General features: G+C 33.9%; 1 long non-coding RNA gene across 1 annotated transcript in view; it reads right to left on the bottom strand.

Annotated features, from left to right (window-relative positions):
- Nucleotides 1–458: 458 nt before the first annotated feature.
- The window catches only part of LOC135214445 (uncharacterized), an 8342-nt gene continuing 4234 nt past the window's right edge, over nt 459–4566 (bottom strand). Inside the window, exons 3-4 of the long non-coding RNA XR_010314343.1 lie at nt 988–1092; nt 459–585 (exon numbers count right to left, since the gene is read on the bottom strand). This is a non-coding gene — a long non-coding RNA (uncharacterized LOC135214445). The remainder of the gene's footprint in view (nt 586–987; nt 1093–4566) is intronic.

Genomic DNA, 4566 nt, shown 5'->3' with positions numbered 1-4566 from the left:
ACCAACTATTCCAGTATTTGGCCTTATGTGAGGGTCATTAACATCCTTAACATCGCCTTGAATTCGTAGAGTAACAGTTAAGGTGGAAATACATTCCCCCCTGTAAATTCACTCTTGGAGTTTCCTTACGATTTATTTTTCCTTTCACTTGTATTCGGCCTTTAGCCGATTTTTCTTGTATTTGATTAGGTTAAAATCAGTCTCCCTATAGTCGCAGTCAGAACAAGCATCCGTTGCGGGAGCCATCAAAGAATATATAAAATATATATATATATATATATATATATATATATATATATATATATGTATATTATATATATATATATATATATATATATATATGTACATATTATATATATATATACTATATATATATATATATATATATATATATATATATATATAGTATATATATATAATATATAATTTCAGTAGGTAGCTAACTTCAAAGAAACAAATTCAAGTGTTAAGTCTTTTAATTATTCGACAAACAGACATCTTGTTTACATTGACAGTTTCAAAATCAGCTCAAGAAGGATCTTCCATATACGGCTAATGACGTCACTGGACAGCAGTCTAATAATCCTGTACGATGGGAGGAACACAGAAGACATTAATCAAAGGACAACTGATTTATTCCCAAGTGGGTGACGATACACTTTTAAGAAATATAATAGCAATTGACATGATGAGAACAAAAATCAAGGATGAGAATAAGTACATAGCAATTTGACACCATATACCTCCATTTGTGGCCCAACAAAAGTAATCCTGAGCCACTTCCTCATCGGGATATATTTTAATATTTAATAAACTATTTTTGGTCACTAGCCCCATTCGACAAAATTTAGCTAAAATTTATAAAACCACTTTGAAATACCTTGCGGACAAACAGAGAATTCAGCAAAGAGACATGTGCACAGCCCAACTTCAGGAGAGATAATAAAAAAAAAAACTTTGAAAGAAAATAATTGTAATCTGACTCACCGGTGGACACGGGGCGAAGCATGTACAAGGGTTGAATGGATCACAGCAAGGGCAATTTGGAGGACAGCACTGTGTTGGTCTTGGTCTTCGTCTTGGGATTTTTAGCTGAAAGATCAAAGTGCAGTCTATTTAAATATAAGAACGGAAAATCATACTTTTTTCAGAATGTAGCAGGGGAAGCGTTGGATAGGATCTGGATTGAGAAGGCAGGACAGATGGGTGAAGGACTGACAGGGATAGAATATTGTAGGTTTAGTCAGTGTATTAAGTGCTTGTTAGAAAGCATAAATATCCAAATGGAAGGATCAATATATATGACATAAATAAACCTAGAGAAAGCTTATGTTTGAGCTGATATATAGAGTCAAGGTGCAGGGAGTTCAGAATGTATAGAATTAAGGGTATCCTGCCAAGACTGATGAAGCGATAGGAAACATGTAATAGTTTACAGGGGTGTAGATGGAATTAGGTGAGAAGTCGGAGAAAGGACAGTAGATGTAGGTGGCAGTCTGTCGCATAAAAAGATGGATTATGAATAGTGTTGAATGCTGATATCTTCAGATGATACAGTAGTGACTGGGATAGAGAAGTAAAATACAGAAAGAGTTTGAAAGCGTTTGCAGAAGAGAAGATTTAGAGGAAAATTAAGCAAGAGTAAGATTATAAAAGTAAATGGGAACAAGGAAGAAGCGAATACTTTTACGGAAGGTAAGAGTAGAACTAGTAGATCCTTAAGAGCATTTGGGATTATATATTTCAGATAATGGTAAGATGAGTATTATTATTATTATTATTATTATTATTATTATTATTATTATTATTATTATTATTATTATTATTATTATTATTATTCAGAAGATGAAATCCATTCATATGGAACACGCACATAGGGTCATTGACTTTAAATTTCGCTCCCAAAGAATACGATGCTCATAGAAATAAGTAGGAGGACGTAAAGGGAAATACAGAAAGAAGAAATTTCACTTATTAAAAGATAAAATAATGAATAGACATATAGATAAAAATGTATTGAAATGTGAGAAGAATAGTACAAGGGCAGTAAGAAGTTCCAGTTGCACATCATCTGGGAGGCTGGAATTTCCACAGTCTGGAACTGAGAAGTTCGACCGTGATGCACATTTAGGTACTGCATATTGGTGCTGCTGTTCAGTATGCAAGTAAGAGTATAATTTTCAACTCTTTTTGCACACAAAATTTTTAGTTCATATAAGGAAAATTTAAATATTATTAAAAATATCATCATAAAATTTTAGTTCATGCTCAGGAAATAACAATGTGATATAAACAATAAACTAAAAACTTTTGTACAAAAGAGTTGAAAATTATACTCTTACTTGCAATACAGAACCGTAGGTCTAAGCTTAGACCCACTTTGCTTTAACGGATCCTAGACATACTGTATACTAGACTACATACCACTAGACTATGCGAGATTTTATATATATATATATACATACGATATATATATATATATATATATATATATATATTATATGTGTGTATATACATAATATATCATATCTATGTGCATATATATATATATATTAATATATATTTATATTTTTTTTTTATATATATATACTATATATTGCTTTTCTTTGTAATTTGCCAACTAATTTATCATAAGCCTAATTTGTCTCTTATGCCACGAACCTGGCAACGAACGGCAGGTTGCGAGTTGGTAGGAGATGCCGACGGACTCCGCCCACTTTTGTCCTGACGATAACCCCATAGACAGTGAGATTTAATTCCGGTTCAGATGTTAGAGAGCCATTATTTACGTGGTAGTTGCCGTACGAGAGGGAGGAACTGAAAGGCTAAAAGAATAAATGGAGTGTTCCCAGATGGTTTGGTCAGGTGGGAAGAAATAGAAGATAATTCGTCGGTAAAAAGAACAGATAAAGGAAGTCGTAGAAAGATAGACGGAGTGTGATTGGTACTAGAAAAGGAGAGGCCTCGACCTCCAGGAAGAGAGAGAGAGAGAGAGAGAGAGAGAGAGAGAGAGAGAGATGTGAATAGTGCACTGTGGTTAAGGATGTCGACGTGCTGCTGGAAAGTCTCATATAGAGGTGTATGAAATGCTGAGCATTGTGAAGATTTTCTGCATTCAAGGCTCAGACACGAGTCAGTAGTACAAGTGTGAATATAGAAGAGATAACCTTCCCCTCTTCTCTAGGGAGCTAAACCGTGTTATTTATATATATATATATATATATATATATATATATATATATTATAATTATCTATTCATTATCTAGACATAGCGTCCTGTTGTTTAATTATATGTGCGGATGGATATGTTTTTGGACGCTACATATCCGTCCGCAACGCTGTAACAGAACAACAGGGACGGATATCCAGATAAACTTACGGGCTGATCTGGTATAACCAAGAGCCCGTGCTGGCATAAGGCCAGCTTCATCAAAAACAACAACAGATAACGCACTTTGAAGAGGTCACGACGAGTGACGAAACAACTGTGGTGTTGTGTTCTTAGCAAACAAAACAGAGAGTTTTAATCTTCTTTTTTTTTTATCACTAAAACGGGAAGAACCCAAAAGATTCAGAAAATCTGTCAGACTAATAAGAAGTTCATCAACAATTAAAAATCCATAAAATTCAACGTAATCTTGCCTATATACGAGTATAACATATACATAAATTTATATGTGTGCATATTATATTATATATATATATATATATATACACACACACACACACACACACACACACATATATATATATATATATATATATGCACACATATAAATTTATGTATACTATGTATACACGTATATAGGAAGATTACGTTGAATTTTATGGATTTTTAATTGTTGATGAACTTCTTATTAGTCTGACAGATTTTTTTGAATCGTTTTGGGGTTCTTATCCCGTTTTAGTTGATGAAAAAAAAAGAAGATTAAAACTCTCTGTTTTATTTGCTAAGAACACAACACCACAGTTGTTTCGTCACTCGTCGTGACCTCTTCAAAGTGCGTTATCTGTTGTTGTTTTTGATGAAGCTGGCCTTATGCCAGCACGGGCTCTTGGTTATACTAGATCAGCCCGTAAGTTTATCTGGATATACCGTCCTGTTGTTCTGTTACAGCGTGCGGACGGATATGTAGCGTCCAAAACATATCCATCCGCACACTATAATTAAACAACAGGATGCTATGTCTAGATAATGAATACATTCTGAAGAAGTCACGACGACTGACAAAGAATTAATCTTCGTTTTTTTTTGTCCTGCAGCTAAATTTGGAAGAATGTAGAAGATTCAGAAAAAACTTTCAGACTAAATAAGAAGTTGATCAAGTATCAAAACGCCATAGAATTCAATGTAATTGCACACACGTACACGTGCACACACATTATATATATACACATGTCCTTCAATATCTAATTCACTCTACCTCGGAATTAAAATACTTTCATATATGCTTAACCGAGGGGGAATTTATTAAGCGATAATAGAATTGGCCATCGACAGGCGCGAACCAGCGACTTCCCAATCCCAGGACTGACAGTGAAGCCTTAAACCACGGTTTAAGGCTT

This window comes from Macrobrachium nipponense, chromosome 45 (assembly GCF_015104395.2).
Source record: "Macrobrachium nipponense isolate FS-2020 chromosome 45, ASM1510439v2, whole genome shotgun sequence".
Classification (NCBI taxonomy): domain Eukaryota; kingdom Metazoa; phylum Arthropoda; class Malacostraca; order Decapoda; family Palaemonidae; genus Macrobrachium; species Macrobrachium nipponense.
The sequence above is the reverse complement of the archived record's forward strand: the minus strand, read 5'-3'. Positions and strand labels throughout refer to the sequence as shown.